We start from the raw sequence: 20,248 nt of genomic DNA, 5'->3' as shown, positions 1-20,248 counted from the left end.
CATGTTGAGATCATGTTTCCATTCCTGCCTTTCCTATCCTATAATCATATTCTGCACCTTGCCATGCCTCTGGACCCCCCCAAAAAGTCACACTCCCTCTTCTGTTATTAATTTTCTGGCAGATTTTTAAGATGAGGGTCAGAAAAGTTCTTGTGCAGGGAAGATGATCTAAGGTGGTAGGACTGGGAGAACAGATCCCATTTCCCCCATGCTGGGTGATGTAGTTGATTTGTTGTGCACATGATAGCACTGCTGTGTCCAGCACAGATCTCTAGTATTCAGTAGTGTTTGTTGTACAACATTGGGTGAATTACTCAAATTTATTGAAAATTTATTTAGAAAGCTTCTAAAGTTCTTTGTGGACTCCCTGTTGTCCAAAGGAGAGCTTTTCTTCTTAAATAAAACAGCTTTGTTGCCTGTGACCAAACTGTCATTTAAGAGCTGCTTTGCAGTAGTCAGAACTGATTAAAATAAAGATGGAAGTTGTGTTATTTTTGTTACTGATGATGTAGTTGCAGAGATTTAGATCAAATTAAACAGAGGATAAAATTTGCTAGTGATTGAATTAAGTGGAAGGCTCTGTAAATACGAAGACAGAGGTTTGCTGTCTCCCTTGTGTTTCTAAACCTATGGCTATTTTTAAACCTTTTTTATTCCAGTATGTAAATTCAGAGGCAAACTGAAAACCAGTCTTCCACACTGCCTAATAATAGAGGCTGAAGAAACTTCTTTACTGATGCATCTCCAGCTCAAGCAGCAGCTGTTTCCTGTTTATAAAGGCTTTTGCTACACCTGATAAACTCCATTTCCAACAATGATTTGGTGAGGGAGGGTGGTTTCTCATGTAATGCTCATGAATTTACTTATGTGGACAAATGTGTTGAGCAATTGCCATCTATAATGCCATGTTTAAGCACTTTCTAAGCATGCAGTGGTGGCACCCAGTCCCTGTATCACTGTTTTCTCATTCTGTGGGCAACGGTAGGTGGTATTACAGACAAGGTGCAAGTAATATTTGTCTTAACTTTCAGCACTGAGAAAACAAAGATGTTTCACTCCAATTCAGCAAGGGATTGTCAGAGTGAAAGAGAAGTGAGTTTTGCTCTGCATCTCATGGTCACCTCTAAAAATGTCTCTTTTAATCTATGACAGAGTACAGGCATTTTTGATGCAAGCAATCAGAAAGGATGGAATGGGGCTGGTCAGTTCTTCTCCAGTTGGAAGCATTTTGAATCTGACATTGAAATTTTATTTTGAAACATGCAGACTCAGCTTCTGTGTTTCTGTGAGGAGTAAGGACAACAAACCTGAAACTCTGCTTGACCTGGTGCTTTGCTTTCCACAGGTTCCAAATATGGAACCAGCATCATTAGCTTCTTTCAGTTGAGGTTAAATTGAACACTCGTGTTTCCTGGCGTGGTTTTGGTGGAAATACTGCACAAGAAAAATGGTCCTTTGTGAATTTCCACCCATCCTGGGACACAGTCTCTGCAAAATGGCTTTGATATTTTCAGTGATATTCAGTACAGTTCTGACTCTACACTTGCTGCGGGTCCAAAACTGAGCTTATTGCAGACCCTTCCATTTCAGATAAATAACCTGTCAAGTGGCTGCCATTTACAAAGGGTACAATGTTCATAGTAAGTTTTGTTAATTTAATGAAATTGTTTCCATTTCAATGCCTCATCTGTTGGAAATGGTGGAGGAAAAAGTCTGTTCTTCACACATCACTCCTGCTGATTTGATCTTACATTTTTGTCTCTTTATTCAGAATGAGCTTTTTTCCTGTCTTTTTATCAAAAGTACTAACAAAATCAATACAGCTTACAGAAGAGAGAAATACAAATCAGAAGTAAAAGAACCTCTAGATTATTAGCTTTTTAATTAAACATGATGAACACATTTTAAATAACACAAAGGCCTCAGGCTGAGCTTCATCTAATCGAAACAGATTAAGTCACCCGTCCACACTTGGGTAATTATTAATTCTGTTTACTTATGCATGCTAGCTGAAGGCAGAGTTCACTGCTGCTGTGTTGCAGTTTGTTGCACAAGGATGCTTCTGCTGCATGGAATTCTGCCCCTAGTTAGCATTCAGATGTTGGTTATGGAAAACACTGTCAGGGCTCATTGAACCACCTTGGAAATTCAGTGCTGTGCTGTCTGAAGTTAGAGAATCCGGGTCAAATAGTAGTTCTGCAGTATTTCTTGGGCACTTCCTCCTTCTACACTTGGTTCCACCTTTTCAGAGATGTTAAGTTCTTAAAAAGAAATTGCCAAGTGAGCCTTAGGAATAAGGGGTTTTTTTCACTTGTACATCTCCATGCAGAGCTGCTGATGACACACCGTGACATCCTTGACAACGAGCTTTTATCATTAAATATTCTGCCCTTTAAATATTTTACACTGCTTTTGATGTAGAGTAGTTGAGGTAAACAGCCTAGATCCAAACAACTTCTTAAATCTATGTGCAGGGAAAGTTAATCCTTGCTGGTGATAAACCATAATTGGCCATGTACATGGATTTACAAGTTCATAAATTTTAAAATATCCACACCTGGCTTCAGTTTAAAGCTCATTTGTCATAAAATACCAGTGGAGAGTCTTCTGCCAAAAATGACAAGATACAGCAAACTGATTTCCTAACATGTTTGCAGGTATTTGTAATCCAGTGTAGCTGGTCAAGAAATTACTTATGCAAAAGACATGTACTTATTTGCTTGGCTTCTTTGCCTAGAATCATCTTCAAATGTCTCTCATCTGCCCTTTGTGGAGAATCTGCTCGTGAAAACATTGTTTTCATTGCTCAGTCCTTTGAAGCCAGGCTTTTCAGATATGCTGGAAGACAGAGCTGCTTACTGGGGCAAAAATACCATGAATTTTATTTACTGTTTATATGGCAGCTATAGAAAATGTAATTCATAGCAAAATTGAAACAGAGCCTCTGGAATAGTTGGGGGCAGGGAATCATCAAGGAGGTTGGCATTGCAGGGTGGGTTTTGAGTAAGTGAGTGGCCTTAGAAGGTTAAGATACCAGTTATTGCTCAGGTTTAATTTTTTATCCACAAAAAGCAAACATTACAACATCATAGGGAGTCCCTACTAAATTACCATTTTCTGGACTTTAACAATCAAGCCATCTGATGTCATTTGCAAGTGTGTAAATCAGGAACAGTTGAAAATCAACTTAGCATTGAAAACAAACAAAAAAACCACCCCCCACCAAGCACCAAAGTGTCCTGTTCTGCTAGGACCTTTAGTTGATGCAGAAATAAGATTCAAAGATTAATAGTGGGAATGTACAGTCTTGTCTCTAGCTTATTCTAAGTGCATAGAGTGTAAAAGAACCATCACAATAAAAGGTAACCAATGAAGGATGAAATTGTTCTGCTTGGAGGGAGAAAGTTATTATTTAAAAGTTGCATAAAATTACAGTTACTGAGCTATTAATGGGTAAACAAAATAATAAGATGCAGTCCAGCTAGAAAATACAAGGTGTAATACAGCTATAAAAGGTGAATTTAGTTTAAACACAGGTTTCTAGACAAAAGATAACAATCTTTGTGGTTGTGATTAACTTACATTAGTCTTTGATCCAAGTCCTTGTTTAGAGGGATCAATACTGCACATCCAGCACTGAGTTTATTGTCAAGTCCTTTTGGAAATAAGGCAGTGAATTAAAAATCAATTATACGTGCAGAAAAGTTGGTGTAGGGCAATCAATTTTGTCCTTTTAGTTTGCAGAAAGATTCCATTGTTTAACCAGCTGTGAAAAGGAATGAATTTTAAAAGCCTCCAGCAAATGAGAGAGCCTAAATGGGACGTGTGTGGGGGGGTAGATTTAAAAAAATAATAATGATTTCAGCATTTCATGTTCAGCAAAGGCTGCCTTCAGGGATAAATCTATAAATCCTGTCACTGACCTTGGCTTCAAAATGGGTGATTTCACTGCTTGTGCTATTCTTGATCTTTCCACAGCTGCCAGATAAGTTACTCTGTTCTTAACAATATAATTTTATTTGCTTTGTTTAACCACCGTATGTTTCTTGATTCATCATCTTTCTGCCTTCATGTGAAATAGTTTTATCTATTAAGCACTTACCATATTGCTGATCCCCCAAAAAATAATACAACAAATATTTACACTGGCCAGTTGCCACACAGCTTAGGAGGCTATTTCTGTGCAGGGACAGGAAGCTCAGCTCTAAACTCCAAGTTTAACTCCAGTACAAACTAAATCATTTGTAGTTTCTGCTTTCAGAAGCTGGTGTTTTGTTTTGTTTTCTAGAAGAAGGTTTGTAATGGAGAGACAGAAGCACATAGTTCACTGTTGCCAAGGGGAAAGAAGCTGCTGCTTGAAAGATTAATAAACACGACAGCAGTTGCTTGTTGAAACCATGTTTTTCATCTCATTTTCAAGGGCATCTTAAAAATGGAGATCACTCACACTTCCTGGTGTTCTCCATCATCTTTCTGTGTTCATTTAAAAATGAGAACAAGGCACTGGGGGACTTGAGAAATTGCATTTCTTCTCCCATAGGGCAAAGTGGTTATTTTATAAATGAAGAGGGCCAAAAAAGCCATCCTTGGTAGTTCCTTAGCAACAGGGCTGGAATCAGAATGTTCATGTATATCTCCCAAGTTCTCTGTATAGAAGCAGGAGCTGTGCAGGGGAAGAAAACAAACCAGGGGTGCTAACATGCTGCATGGACCTCCTGGCTTTTTCCTTCTCCCCATCAGATGATCTTCTGGTCACTGGCACAGTTACTGTCTTCAGTGCTCTGACCTTTTATTCACATTTTATCTGCTAAGAGATCCGGAATCTGGTTTAAATATAGCAGCATCCAATGTCCTGTTCTGCTCCAAAAGGAAATTGAGTCCTGACCGTGCAACAGTAGGAGCACTAGAAGAGTGCAGGGATCATCTAGATTCTGGGACTTTCCAGGGTTGATGGTTTTGCCACAGCAAGGGGGGGAGACTGTAAGAATTTATCTCTTGTGATAATGATAAAACTTGCTTTGCCCTGTATCTCTGTTTTATTTGAGAGGGAAGGGTTGTTTCCCCTGACCTATTTGCTCTGCATTTCTTTGTACATAAATGAATTCCCAAATTCTGATATTTTTTAAAAAGATAATCCATGTTCTTAATAGTATGGTTGACTTTTAAAATACTGACAGTTGTAATAAGATAGGTTTCACAGTTTGCTTCCCATTCTGAATGGAAAATAATGGAATAAATGACCTTGGATTTCTGGGCTCATGCTCCTTGATACACATTATCCCAACACCCCAACGTCTAGGACTGTATGATATCTCCTATGCTTTACAAAACAATGTTATATTTTCTATATAATCACTATATTAATATATATATTAATAAATATAATTAATAGATGCATGGGGCCTACAAGAAAGCTGGGGGGGGCTTTTTACAATGGCTTGTAGTGAGAGGACAAGGGGGAATGGATTAAAACTGGAAGAGGAGAGATTTAAGTTGGACATGAGGAGGAAATTCTTTGCTGTGAGGGTGGTGAGAGCCTGGCCCAGGTTGCCCAGGGAAGCTGTGGCTGCCCCATCCCTGGCAGTGTTGAAGGGCAGGTTGGATGGGGCTTGGAGCAACCTGGGCTGGTGGGAGGTGTCCCTGCCCATGCAGGGGGTCAGAACTGGATGATCTTTAAGGCCCCTTCCAACCCAAACCATTCCATGATTCTATGAAATATAAGAAAAGTTGCTTAGCTCTCTATTTTCAGAAGATTTGTTTGTTTTGGAAATGCCCTGCATAATATGTTTTAATTTTAGGTTCACCTTTTCTAATGGGAAAGGTGGAGTGACTGGTTTAATAGCAACAACCAGAGGTTCTTGGTTTGATTTCAAATGTTTGCAGTAGTTCAGTTGAGTTTATCTGTCTTTCAGGTATTAAGAAATTCAAATTAGTCTACAGGATCCTTACTTCCTTAGGACCTATAAGTGCAATTATAATAAATAATGAAGTGCTTTGATATTTTTCCATGTTAAGTGTGTGATAAAAATCTCCAGCATCTTTCCAAGTAATTTTGGCTTAGTCTAAGTTGATACAGGTAAAAGTGTTTCATTTTGCAATACTTATGTTGGAATTACTTTATTAAATGCATGGAGCCCAAGAATGGATGCTTGAGAATAGCAGATCATATTTAGTGTTGAGAGAGTTGTTTGCTCTCTAGCCATGGGAAATAGCAATTTACTGTTCCTAGCAAGATTTGCTTAAAAAAAAAAAAGACCAAAAAAAGCCCCATAAAACAAAGCAGGTGCAGAGGCAGATCACAGTCTTGGCAAGAAGATACTTGATTTATTTTTTTTTTTTCCCTTCAAGTTTTTTTTCCTACTGATAGTTTGGATCTCTGTCTTAGGAGGCATGTCTGTCCTTCTGTTTGAACATCAAGGGTGTCAGCTCAGGCTAAATAAGGGGAATCCTGAGGGTGAAGGGTGGAGGTCAGAGAGGTTGAAGAACGAGCAGAGCTGGAAACGAGTGAGTATTTTAGTCAGAAAACAGGATGGAGCTCAGTCCCTGCCTGGTGGGGCAAGCAAAGTTCTCTATTCTGGTGCTCCTGCACTTCTTAAAGAGCTTTTAGATTTTTCTAATAGATATGAAAAAAAGAAATAATTTATTGAAGCTTTTCAAATATCATCAGCTTCTCTGTGCTTCTGCCTGACAGATTATCTGAGAATTATTTAGTGTGGCCCAGTGGCCATGGCAGCAGAAAAAGACAAAGTGCTGCTTCAAATTGGAATAGTAACATAATTCTTACTTAAGAAACCTTGGTTGCTGTCACTATATGGATGCTCTGTGTGCTTTAGCACTGAGGGCTTCTCTTCCTGGCACAAGCAGCAGGAATTCCAGAATGCATGTCGTGTGAGATCTGTTTGCGTGGTAATTTTTTTTTTCTAATCTTCCCTATCAACAGCACCAATTTTTTGTCATCTTTCTGATGACAGAAAAATGCATTTTAATGAAGCAAATTATAGAGCTTTGTCTCCTTTTCTGCACAAGTGGGGCGGCCACATTCAATTAGGCTGAAAAATGATCATTTGTTCTATTACAGGCTGTAACAGGGCGAGTGAAAAAACTGTGATCCATCACCAGTTGCTCAGCTTTGTTACTTAAATCACTTGCCATTCTGTTTGTGGCTCTGAATCCACTATGGGAGCCATTAGTTAATTTAAGTTTTTGGAGGTGTCACTTACTTGATAATAGGTTGCTTCTGTGCTATATGCGTAGTGACTAAATATTAATCGTTTTCTGCATCCATCCAAGATTCCTAATTAGTTACAAGGGTAGCAGTGCCAGCAAGGCTAATGATTATACTGCCATAAAAAGGAGTTGACAGCAAATAAGGACTAGATCCAGACAGTGACTTGGTACCTGCTGGTGCTGAGGAAGTCAGCCAGAGATGAGAAGGTTTGATTTCTGGGTCTGGCTCCATCTTGCTTACATGGCAAATGTGAGGAGTTTCTTTCCATGAGGAAGGAAGCTTAGATGTGATTGTGGTAATGCCAGCTCAGGAGAATACTGTTTTCCATTTCATAGTAGCTGAGTAACTTTGGTTTTAACCTTTTAAAAAGTGTAGGTAGTTGACACAGATGAAGCCCAACCCAGCAGTCCCTGTGCAGCTTGGAAATAAATCCTGGCTGTGCTTCTGCAGGGGCTCACTTCAACGAGCCTGTGGTTGGGTTTTCTCTTCCTTCCTCTCTGTTTAACTGTTGTGTAAGAGATGTGTTGTGTTGATCAGTGCATTTAAAACTTACTACTTTGTGCTCCTTGCCCAGTGCTGCTTTTGTACTTTCATGTGCCTTGTGGTTTTGAATATGTTGTGGTAAAGACTCGACGTGCATGTAGCTTCTGGCTTTGTGGTTTTGCATCAGCTTTTACTGGCCTCTTGATACCTCGCTTGTTCCTCTCTCCACTTGTGCATGATCCACCATGTTTTTTCTTATTCTTTTGTTCCTCTCTTCCCTTTCCCCCTCTCCCCCCCCTACCCCTTTCACAGTATCTGCTCAGATTTATATAGCTTTTAGGCTACATGGGGAGATTGATCAGACAGGGGCTTATGCATTTAGAGGAGCTAATAAATAAGCATCACAGCGTATTACCCTCCACGGCATTGGAATAACTTCAAACACTCAAAACATTCCATTTGTTACAAATTGGGGAAGGCAAAAGAGGGCACCTCTGTTTTATTAGGGTGCATATTTCATTTATCTGTTCCAGAAGATGTTGTCCAGTTCTACGTGTCTGGGGAGGTAATGCCAACATCTCAGCAACACTTCCCCCCACCTCCCTTTCAAGTGTCCTTTGCCAGTGTTCAGTTGTTACCAGCTGCATTTCTGCTCCTTCATTTTCAGTTATATTTTTTCTTTCCTCTCTTGTTTGTGAGGCACAATTCGGCACCATTAACCCCTCAGTGGATGTTTTTATTCAGAGCCCCTGACACAAAAGGGAACTTATGGGTCATCTGATTCTCTGAGCCTGGCATATGATTTTGCCATCACTAGTATTTCTTATATCCAGGTTTGTGTTCCCAGGTATCTCTTCAGGACACTGCAGTCACTGGCAGATTTTCCTGAGAGAAATTTAGGAAGTTTGCAGAGGTTGTCTTATGTCACTTTAGTAAGGGCCACAAACTGGAATTAGTATCTTAATGCTTGAACTCAAACCTGAGCACTGGTGCCATGAGCAGCCTTGCTGTTTAATTCTTTCCTTGCTGAAATCACCTACAGAAACACTTGCCTCTCTATATGTATGATTTCCTTGGGGATTCTTGCCACCATTTTGTCTCATTATTCTTGGATTTGTTTATTGCTCTAAAGTAGGAAGCTCTTGAAGTGCTTTTATTTGTTTCCTTCTCTCATTTGCATAAAGTCACTGAAGGAGAAATAGTCTCCAGAATAATTGACAATAATGGTTGAAATCCCAATGGAACAGTATTTCTGCAAGAGGGAACTTCCACTAGAAATGCTGTGTTTGACTCTTGAAAGATTTCAGGCAGCCTGAGTGGTGTTTTTTTTGTGCTTAGTGTTGCAAATTGACTGAAAGGATAAAAAATGTCACAACAAAACAGAACAACTTCAGGCTTGCATAATAGTGGTAAACTTGAGTAAACGGACATGCAGTTTCAGAACTCTCAGAGCTGTGTCACAAGAGGAAATTCTGGTGAAAAAGATGGAGAAAATGGAAATGTTCTGACATTTAAGGAAAGAGCTCAAGTGAAAGCTTATTTTGTTAACCCTCATGTTATTAGCCTGGTGGTCTGGTCTTGCTGAACTCCAGCTCAGGAGTTGGGGGCTGGTGTGTATCCGTGTTCACCCGTCCGTGTCATTGCCCAGGATGGGCATTTTAGTTTTGATGATTTAATGGAGATCTGCTTTGTGTTGGTGGGCAGAGGGGTGTTCCCTGTGGGACTGCAAGTGGACTGAAAATCCTGGTGTTAAAAAAACAGTATGAGCAGAAGGAAATTGAGAAGGAGACTTGTTTCTGCCCAGAAAAGGTGAGGAAACGTAAGGAATTTCTTCAGCCCTGTGGAAGATGACAGACATTCTGGTGTTGGCATTATTCAAGGGAATATTCATCACTTGAAGAATGGACTGGCATTGCAGCTGTTGGTACAGGTATTTGAGGTTCAGAGTATGTGAGGAAGAGAAAGGTTAATATTCCAAACTGGTTCATGAGAACCAGTGCTTTGTAGGGCATTATTTATGTTCCCCAAGTGCTGCTTTTCTGGTTTTGTTCAAATGTCATATGCTGCTTATGTGTGTTCTTACCTCTGCTTTTGGATTCTGTACATTGACAAGTTTCATCCCGTTAAAAAACAAAACTAACAGTTGGAACTATTAAATTTTTTAAAATTTATTTTTACCAAGTCTATGTGAGCATGAGTTTGAGAAATGAAAAGCAAAATGTGGGGCTTTTCTAGCTTGAAGTTTGCAGGTTAAGTCCTGAATTTTTACTGCTTACCTGTATGAAAGGGAGATCCTTTCAGATGTTCTGAGGGAGAGGAAGTATGTCCTTGAGAAAGAACAGATTGTCCAACTTTTTACTTGATCTTTAGTTTTGATGTATAAGAAGGCTTTTTGTATATTAGCATTTTAGCAGCCGTTTAAAGTAACAATCAGAAATGAATCTCTTTGTGTACAGAAAAAAGGCAAGCTGAAGTATAATCAAAGGCTTTCTGTTGTCTCTTGGCAGCAGCATGTTGCTTTGTTTCTCTGGGTCACAAATGTGCCAGGCCTTTGTTCTCTTTAACTCATCAAATGCATCTTTAAAAGATCATTTCTGTAAAAACACACTAAAAAAATTGTAGCTTTGTTTGCAACACTGAGAAACTGTTTATTACAGAAGACAATAATCTTCACATCATATTCTATAAATAGAAAGTACTTTTTTGCCAATGAGGGCAGACTCCAGTTAGGTGGGTTTTAAGGTTTGCAGCCACGGCTGGGGATAATCTTGGACTCCCTGTGTGAAACCTTGTTTATGAGCATGAGCAATGTGTTGTTTTCTGAAGCTCAGGAAAGAACAAATGTCTCAGGGAGGCTTTGGAGCAGCTGGAGTGTGGCACAGATCTGGATCTGCCCGTCCTGCCTGCACAGGGTGGAGGACCCTTATGTCTGTCAGCAAAAGGTCTGTCGTGGCCATTGAAATACAAATAAATGTAGGCGAGTTGGCCAACCCGGTTTCTTGCTGGTGGAAATTACTAAGTTTAGTACAGCCAGGAAATGCTTGTCTCTCTGTTCAATTTGCCTTTCTGCACTGCTGTTTAGAGGAGAGGTATGCAGAGTCCTGAGGGATCGTGCGTTTCCGGCCTTCTGGAGGTTCAGGGCTTGTTGCTCTTTTTGGAAGATCTTCCTGCAGCTCGACCCCTGCTGCAGTGCCACCAGGGGGTGGGTTCTCCAGACCTGCTTTGGAGAATGAATGCCTCCTCTTCCCACCCTTACTTTATTAGAGGAAAGTAAATTGCAAACTTGAGCAATCTTCAAACACGAGTGCTCATCTGGCCCTGCCTCTTCATCTTCCTGTTGAAATGTGGGCCTAGGCAAGCCCAGTAGTGGTTTGATGGATAATAATGCTGGTAATAATCCACAAATTGTTTTCCCAGAGAGTCAAGGTTGTTTATCAAATATCCCTTCTAGAGCACTGGAAATGTAAAGTCAGGTTTTCTTTTTTTTCCTCCTGCTGCTGCTTTAATACCCAGCCTTTTTTTTTTTGATCTGTGCCTCAGCTTGTGATGTGCCACTGCAGGCTGTTTCTCAGATCAGGTTTCTTGGCGTGCTGTTGACTTTATCTCGTTTACAGGATCACATTTCTGTTGCCATACGCCCTGTGATCGCAGCCTCCCCGCAGCTTTTGAACAATTAGTAATTGAGCAGGAAGTGTGTGTTCATTACAATAGCCTTTTGATTTGGATTTTACAATCACGCAGTGTTCCGCACAGAGCCGAGGCGGGGGAGGCACTTCTCCCCAACACGTTTTTTTGACAGAGAGAAGCCTGTTGTTGCAGCCACTTGGCTGTTTGTCAGGGTTTGCAGCCATCCCTCCTGCGCAGGTTGCTTGGCAACGCGGGCCAGAGCCATCCCAGCACGGCCAGTGCCTTCCCAGGAGCAGGTTGGGAGATGATTTATGGGCCAGGCTGCCAGCGTGGTGAACCCAAGAGGCAGGACTGGACCTCTGAACAGGAACCGACCTGAAATGTGAAGGCAAGAGAGACGGGGAGCGTTTAATCTGGGGATGTGCAGCCAGAGCCAATAATCAGAGGGCAGAATTAGAGCAAAAATAAAGGCTCCTCATTTAGACGTAATTGATTATTTGTTGCTGTTTTGTGTTCCCTTTCTCATCCAGGCTGTCACGCAGAAATAGGTACGATGCAGAAAGTGAATCAAAGCTTTGCATCCTGTGAACCTGGAATCTCTCTCTTTGTAAAAATAGCTCTGTTGAAATACTGATGGTAAAATAAAGCTGGGGTCAGCATGTCGGGTTAGCAGCACCCTGACAGCTCAGAGCCTGGGGTGAAGGAATAGCTGAATCCTCCCCAGCTTTGGAAAAGTCTAAGGGCTGTTGTGTCACCTTCAATATCATGTTGCCTTTCAGGCAGACTTTTGCATTGATCCCTGGCATTAAACAGAGAAGGGAAAGAAGAGTTTAATGAACTGGCATTTAGGTAGTAGTTCGTGCTGCGGTCAAACGTCAAACTCCTGCCCCTTCCTTAGAACATCACCTTCAATAAATTCAGGTGAAGGAAAGGTGGATAACCTTTAGGTAAGCACCCCAGTTCCGTTTCTTCTGCCAGCTTGTCGGTCCTTTTTCCAGAGTAGTTGTGATGAGGGGCTGGCAGGACATGGAAAGCACGTTGAGAAGAGCATTTTTGCATAGTTGTAAGAAGGCAAAGAGGAGAGAGGGGATGATGAATCCACTTTGACCTCTTGAATGGCAGTATAAATACTTTATTGAAAAATCTAAATAAATGTTTGTAACTAGTAATCCTGCTCTGCATGCAATCTCATTTAGCCAACTGTGTATGCAAATGTGCTATTAATGTGTTTGCATCCAGTATAAATACACAAATCTAATCTGTTTATATATGTAATTTACACACAGCTGTGCTCATGCTCACTTAATACCAATATTTTCAGCAAGCGAGAGGTACCATGGGAGATCTATTGTTCAAAACAAAAGCTAACAGTGCAGCACCATGCAAGGGGGGGGATCATTATCATTTCAGGATCTTTTGGCATTCCCTCGAGGGAGCCTGCTTAATGACTTTCCCTCTGTGTGTGGCTCTGGAGGCAGGGTGGCTGTTGTGTGCTTCTCTGCATCCCTGGGATGCCTTGAGGTTCAATCCCTTACAGTTTGAGGTAGGGTTTAATTTTTCAGTATAGTTTTTCAGGAAGGCAAAGCAATTGGATTGGGAGGGAAAGCAAATTGTTGGGCATCTTTCAGCTGATGTATTTCTTGTCAGTTTGTTTAGAGAGGATACTTGATCTTACAGGCATATGGCCTAAGGAGTACAAGGTTATTATCACATGTAGATGGCCAGCAATTCCCTCTGAAGAGATGCTTTGAATATCCAGTGAGAACATTAATGCCTTTTAATATAGATTGGTATCTAATGAACAACATCACCACATTTTGGTTTCCTGTGAGTAAAAGCACTTGGTGAAAAAGAATTTTATTTTCAAAATACCACAAAGGTTAGAGGGCAGTTTTGTCTGACACAACAGAACTACTTCATTAAAATAAATTGCCAAGAAAAATAGACAAGTATCTTTTAAAAGAAAGCTGAAGTTGGTTTGAGTATGAATTTTGAAGAAATGTCACTCCATGCTTGTAAAATGGAGGTTGGAACCTGATGATCTTTAAGGTTCCTTCCAACCTTAACCATTCTATGATTTTCTGCTGACTGAAGAAGCAAATTAAGTAACTATCTTTCAGACGTAAAGGATGCTCTCAGCCAAAACCAAGTATCTATTCACACACCCACATATGTGTGTATATGATTATTCTCTTCCAGTCTTGTTCTACAAAACTATCAGCTGCATTTGTGCCTTCTCTTTTGGGCTGGAAGTCTGGAAACACGTTTGTGGCACAATTTGTAAATAAGCGCCAAGGACTGGCTTTGCAGGGGCTGGCTGGCATTTGGTACTGGTGATGCTTCACTGTGGTAGGTAGCTGGTGCAGGGTGCAGTGCCCCAGCTACAGTGAAGGATCTTTATTTGCTGTTAGTCCACAACTTTCTGCAAGCCGAAGAGATCATGAAAGAGTACGTGTGTCAGTGGTCCTCAAAGCCACAGACATTCCCCTACAACAGAATTCTTCTTGTAGTAAGGGATTGCAAGCATGTTCAAGCAGTTGCCAGGCTTTGTCAACAGTTTCTCCTACCTTTGTATGGTTGTGTCAGAGAAGAGATTAAGGTCCTTCAAATCATGACCTGTGCTTCAGTGCAGCCTCTTCAGGAGGAGACTCTAAATTGCAAGCTGGTGACAGCTTCGCTTCCTGCAGGAGTAGACAAAGAAGTGCTGTGGTTAGAGGTGAGACAGAGCAATAAACTTAACCTGAGAGCATCTGAGATACTGTGGGTTAAAGGCTGGTAACACTGAGGGAACAGAGATCTTTCCACAAACATCTTCTGTTTACATGCTTGAGATCTGCACACGTCTCTGTGGGGCAACATGCAGAGACATTTAGGGGAGGCTGATAGTGTCTTTCTCCTGAACATGTTTGCCAGCCAGGTGATTTTTGCAAGCTTGCTGATGTAACGTACAATAGCACAAGTATCTAATGCTAAGGGTAAAAGTGCTTGCTACTTCAAAACTGCATTTAAAAAACATTAAGCAGAGTTAGGGTAGTGACAGGAAACAATAAAACAAGGTTCAGATGAGGCTGGAGCATATCCTGTTCTCCCAGCAGAAAGGCACGTTCAAGGAATGTAGCAGAGGCCTGAGTGTAGATTTTCCTTGCTAGTTCCTCTTTCCCAGTGGACTGATTTATATTTTTTACAAAGGTTTCAGGTAGCTTTGTTGAGTCATCATGCTTGTTCCTCATGTGACTGTTGTAACCTAGAATATTGTTACCTTGGGACCAATCCTTGTTCATGGCAGGCTGCTCTGAGGATGTGCCTTCTTAGGCCAAGAAATTTTTGTGGAACATCTCTCCCTTCTGCCCTCTCCTCTACTCCTAGAAGAGGGACTTTCCCCCTCTTTTCTTTTGTAGCTTTCTCTCCTCTTTAGCTGGCAATTTGTGCATCTTAAAATTGTGTTGTGGAAGTCTTTGACTATTCTGTTCCCTCTCTGACTGGACAGAACATCTGTCCATCTCTCCGCTTGCTTCTCCATCTTCTTCCTCGGCTTGCTGCCAGAAAGTGTTGTCCCCAGCTTTAACCAAGCTGCCAGTCCCTGGTCTGGGCTGTTGGAGAAGACAGAACTGAGGGAAAGCCAAGGCTGGGAGTGGTGGGACATGGTGAGAGCACATCAACCCGAGTGCAGCTTCTGTCCCTGAGCCCGTCCCTTCTCCAGCAGCACTCCTGGTGGTGCAGCCTCTTAGGGCAGCTGGACTTTGGGTAAGAGTGTTGAGGGAATAGAGCAGCTTGTGGAAATGTTAATTGGGCATCTGATGTGTCTGGTGGTTAGGTGGATTTGGAGAATAGCTTGGATATGTGTGACATGCATTGTCTTTAACCTAAAGGACTTTTTTGCCCTTGATGCAATTATGGAGCAGTACTTGGTCCTGTCTGTTACTGAGCATCTAGAATTCCTTTGAGGTGTAGATAAAACAAATACTACCATAATTTTCTGCTATTTTTGGTGGGGGAGAAAAAAGTGAGTAACACAAGTTATGTTTTAGTAAGAGAAACTTGACATCTTTAGGTTAAACTGTGTCTTCTTAGGGAAACTGAGGATAGTTGTTTCTAGAGGACAGTATGCATCATTTAACATGATCAGCAAATGCCCTTATTTATACTGTACACACACAATATAATGTTAAAACTCATCCAAGCTTTAAAAAAATGTACTGTGTGCACTGAAATTCAGCTCATGTGCATATAGAATGTCTACATGCTGAGAAATTGTTTGGGGCAATCTGTCAATGTGCTGCACATTGAACAGAACTTTTTAGGTAGAACCAAATCTCATTTTCTTTTCAGAACAACTGCCATGATTTTCCATCATGTGAAAATGTTAAAAAGATGCTTTTATGCCTTTAGCATTTATTTATTGTTAACTGTTAAAACCCTCTGCATTTTCCTACCATATTTACTATAAAATTTACAAGGGTTTCTTCCATTTAGAAGATGGTAACAACTTCAGTTTGCATCTGCCCAGGAAACCTTTTGCTTCCATGATAGCAAAATTTTCCATTTTTATATGTTCATAATTTAAGGCAAATGTTCAGATAATTACTTGCTGTTCTTGGATATGGTCTAAAGAGATAAATTTTTTTTTAGAAAGATTGAGAAAAATGTCCTTTTTGCCTGGATTAACAAGGAACAGAAAAGGCTTTCTGTTTGTCAGTATGTCGCATTACAACATGTTCTTCACTAATTAACCAGGTGGAAGTCATGGAAAGGGAATGAAAGAGCACATGGATTTTTCTTAGAGAATACATTTGATCTAAATTGGATTGAAATATCACCTCAGAGGAGACATTATTAGTAGCATTCATAAATTTACAGATTTATCAGAGTCATCCTGCCTTTCTGAAGTTCATGAGGCTTCAGTTTGAAATTCTTAAATTGATGAAGCAGGTTGTTTTGTACCCAGTGTTATTGTTGCCTGCTTTTAGAAACAGCTTTATGTTAGATTTCTGCAGCAAAGAAGAAAACTGAACTGGGAACCTCAGTGAAAACCCAGGGTGCTGGATTTCAGCATGCAGCAGCAAATTTTTCCTGCCAAGCTGTAATCTCTTGATAATAGAAACCCTGACGCGTAACCTTAACCACAGCTTTGCAGTGGCATTATCATCACATTGATAAACATGCCATCTGAGCTCTGTTAGTCAGAACATAATGGCTTTGTGTATCTTGTCATGATATTTGTTTCTTGGGATAAAATATGGGCCCTGCAAGTAACACAATATGCAAACATTAAGGTGCCGGTGCCTTGTTCTGCCTTGGTTATTTATAGCTCCCTGTTTCCACATTGGAGCTGGATGCTGCAGGATCTGATGCATTTTATTGGGGAAGCTCAAATTATAAAATGGTATTAGGAGATCTTGTGATGTGGCTGGTCGATAGCCATGGTAACCACTTTGTAAAACATGACTGTAGTGTCTGTCAGCATTGACTGACCTAGCAAGCCATGGGATTTCCTAATGCTGCTTCACAGCAGTAATTATCCACAGCATTTTTCTTTTTAAATTGTGTTACAGTTTGTCTTAGGTGAGCAGTAAAAACAACAATGCTGACAGAATTATGCCACGCATAATGTTTTAGAGTGAAACTTAAGAGGTAAAATCTAAATGTTTAGATCAATTTTTAAAAGTAGAGAACTTGAATTGTTAAACCATTGTGCTCTAGAGCCACATCCACTTTTTACCCAAACTTCTTTCTCATGCATCCACAGATTTAAGCCTCATTGATCTACCAGCCCTACATTGTAAGACTATTTTAATTCAGCAGCTCTTATTTTCAGATGCCTTCTGTGAGTAGTGCAACCTCTCCTGCACCATTAAAATGCAGACATAAAATTTGCTGCTTGTCATCTGTGCAGAGGAGAGAAAATTTAAACTGTATTACCCAGTCTGTTTTGTGAGACGCTGGAGAGCAACAGGTCACTTCTGATTTGGTGTGCAACTATTTAGTTCTTTCGTATTTAAAAACATTCAGAGGTCTCTCCTGTGCTTGACTTGGAGAAAAGAAGCAGCTGATTTTGCTGCAGGCTAAAGGAGAACTGAACATGATGCCTGAATTCATGGCAGACTAGAATAGGAAGGAAAAACTGAAAAAGAAAATGGTTTTTAAAAACATTGATCATTTTGTTAAGCATTAGACTATCTGACTTTCTGAAGTGAGTTTTGGTGTGCTTTGTTGTTCTTAGTGTATTAGTAAGTGGCTCTCTTGTCTCTCAACAGAGGCACACGACTGTGTTATAGTTGGGTACCTTGCACTGCCTCAACGGCATCATGATAATTTTGTTTGAGGCTGATGAAGGTGACAGCATCAATGGCCAAAATTTCACAATGCCAGAAGGATGGACTTGGTTCATATTTGGAAATTTGGAACAGCATTTCAAGCTCCCTCTGGTTCTTTTACTCAGCTATAGGCTAGGCTTACATTCCCAGAGGGGATTTTTGACATGAGTTCAAAGGAAAAGAGTTTGTCATAGGCTTTTTTAATACAAAGTTGAGTCACAACACAAATGTAAAATAGTTTGGTTAAAAGGAATATTAAAAATTAAATAAAATGGTCTCCTGAGAATTCAGATGGACCATAGTAATAAGGCTTTGTTAAAATGAGGAATAGGGAATCATGGCTTTCATTTTATGCAGTGGACCAGATTGTGCTCTCTTATTTTCCTGTGCTTCTTCATCCATGGTTGAAGTGTTCCAGCTCTGGTTTCTTCTTACTCCCCTGCAGCTTTTTATGTCACATTTTCCTATGTATGCTCTGTTAATTGATGCTGCAAAAGCATCATACCTCTGATACAGTCCAGGAGGCAGATGTCAAAGCCAGGAACTGAGCTGCATTGTTTAGCATCCCAGTTCCCCTTGGGTTGCCTGCTTTTAAATGTTTCTTGGTTTAGTTGATTTCTGTTCTTTGCGAGAAGCTGCAGACAGGAATCATGTTCCTCTTTGGGATGCTGGGAGTGCTATGAGGTTTGTTTTCCCTGTTGCAGCTGCCATCTTTTCTTGCCCAGACTGACAGAAGTGGTGTGGTGCCAGGAGTGCCATGAAAATTCCTTGTCATTCCCATGGTAAAAATGAGAAGTGTGTGTACACATTGTAGGCAGTCTTGGTATCTTGCTCAGCAGGTATTTCTTTGTGTGACTTTTTCCTGTGAATGGGGGGCTGGCACCTTGCAATTAGTAAAATTTCCCTTGTTCAGGAACCAAATCACCCCTGTCACTGAACTCCCCAGCTCCCAAATGCTCTGTTCCCTGGTTTATAAGGAGCAGGTGGGTATGAGCAATCATAGACACTGGAAGGGGGACTATAGTCTCAAAGCATACACAACTGGTGGTTAATTCTTGTCTCTGTGCCCCCAGGCATGTTCTTGGCCAACCCCAGCAGTCTTGCTGGTTTTGAGGGTCAGGGTTAGGTAAGGATAGATCCCTGTGGGAGTATTTCTGCAAAATAATATGCATGAGGTTCCCAAGAGACTTGCTTGCTCATATCCAGCATTGTGGTGGGAGCTTTTGAGGTGTGCAGAGCTCTATTTTGGAGGCAAATTACCCTTTTTGGGATTCCCTATCCACGTCAGGATATGGAAGCCTCTCAACACCTACCCACCTCCTTCAAGAAGATGTGGTCCAAAATACACAGACCACCTCGAGGTGCACTTTTTATTAGGGAATTATTCTCCTCTCCCTCCCCTAAAATGTCAATACCCATGTACTTCAACATCCCTCATGGTTCCGCAGGCAGACATGGGTATTTGCCAGGTTTACACCCGCGTGATTCCAGGGGAAGGCAGAAGTCCCCAGGAGTGCCCCTGGCAGGGCTTGCGGTGTTGCCGGCCCCGATCCCGGGGTGCGGGGCTGGGAGCCGGGGGTGACACGCTGCGACAGAACCCCCGACTGAAGGTGCTGGCCCGGGCAAGGGGAGGAGGAGGAGAGAGATCTCGGCTCCCAGCTGGAGCCTCGGCAGTTATTGCAGGGGGGGGAGATACTGCGGTGGGGAAACCTGAGCGCGAGGGGCAGCTGAGAGAGGTGCAGCTGGGGAGGACAGCAGAGCTCCCGGGGCTGCGGTGCCGGGGCTTTCCCGGGGTGAGGAAACCGGCGGGGAGGGGAGGGAGAGGGGGGTGCCGAAGATCCAGGCCGCCTTTTGCGGCGCGCCCCGCGGCTGCCGCGCCTCCCGGCCCCGCCGCCATCACACGCTGCGCGGCCGCGGCCGCCGCCTCCGCCCCGCGCCTGCTGCGCTGCGCTGCTCCGGTCCTGTGCTCCGCTCCGCTCCTGCGCTGCGCTCCGCTCCTGCGGAACCGCTCCGACCTGCTCCGGGCCCCGCCGTGCGCGGCCCCGGCCCCGCTGCAGGGCGAGAGGAGGAGGAGGAGGAAGAAGAAGGAGAAGTGTCTCGGCGTGGCGGAGCGGCCGCCCCGCTTTCGGGAAGCTTGAGTGCTAGGATTCCTCCGAAAATCGGGAAGGGAGAAGCCGGAGGGCTGGCGTCGGGAAGGACTCTTTAACCCCTGCAGCGCCTCCGCTGAGGAGGCACTTTCCTGCCCTGAAAACCAGCCTTGCGTCTTTTTGCCTTCGCCTGCTCCTTCGTAGTTGAAAAGCAGCCTCGGGAAGAGCCGCGCGAGCAGAAGGCTTCGGTCGTTCTGGGGAAGAACTGACTGTGGTACTGACTTTTTTTTTTTTTTTTAAAGCTTCAAATCTTGGAAGTTTGACATAGAAGGGAACGTGGTTTGAATTTTTCCCTACCTTTCCCCAGCCGTTTTCCCCGTGTCTGCTTTCATTCCTCTGTAGGTCCACGATCCTTCTGCCGACAGCCCTTCAGCTGCCTGCGCTGTTCGGCTGTCGTGCTGATGGACAAGTTTTGGGGTTTGGGGATTTTTTTTTATTATTATTTCCTT

General features: G+C 42.1%; 1 protein-coding gene across 6 annotated transcripts in view; it reads left to right on the top strand.

The window, feature by feature from the left end:
- The window catches only part of RERE (arginine-glutamic acid dipeptide repeats), a 216,681-nt gene that overhangs the window by 145,389 nt on the left and 51,044 nt on the right, over positions 1-20,248 (top strand). The gene's annotated exons all lie outside the window — the stretch shown is intronic.

This window comes from Apus apus, chromosome 20 (assembly GCF_020740795.1).
Source record: "Apus apus isolate bApuApu2 chromosome 20, bApuApu2.pri.cur, whole genome shotgun sequence".
Taxonomy (NCBI): domain Eukaryota; kingdom Metazoa; phylum Chordata; class Aves; order Apodiformes; family Apodidae; genus Apus; species Apus apus.
Note: the sequence above shows the minus strand (reverse complement) of the source record. Positions and strands in the feature narration are given on the sequence as shown.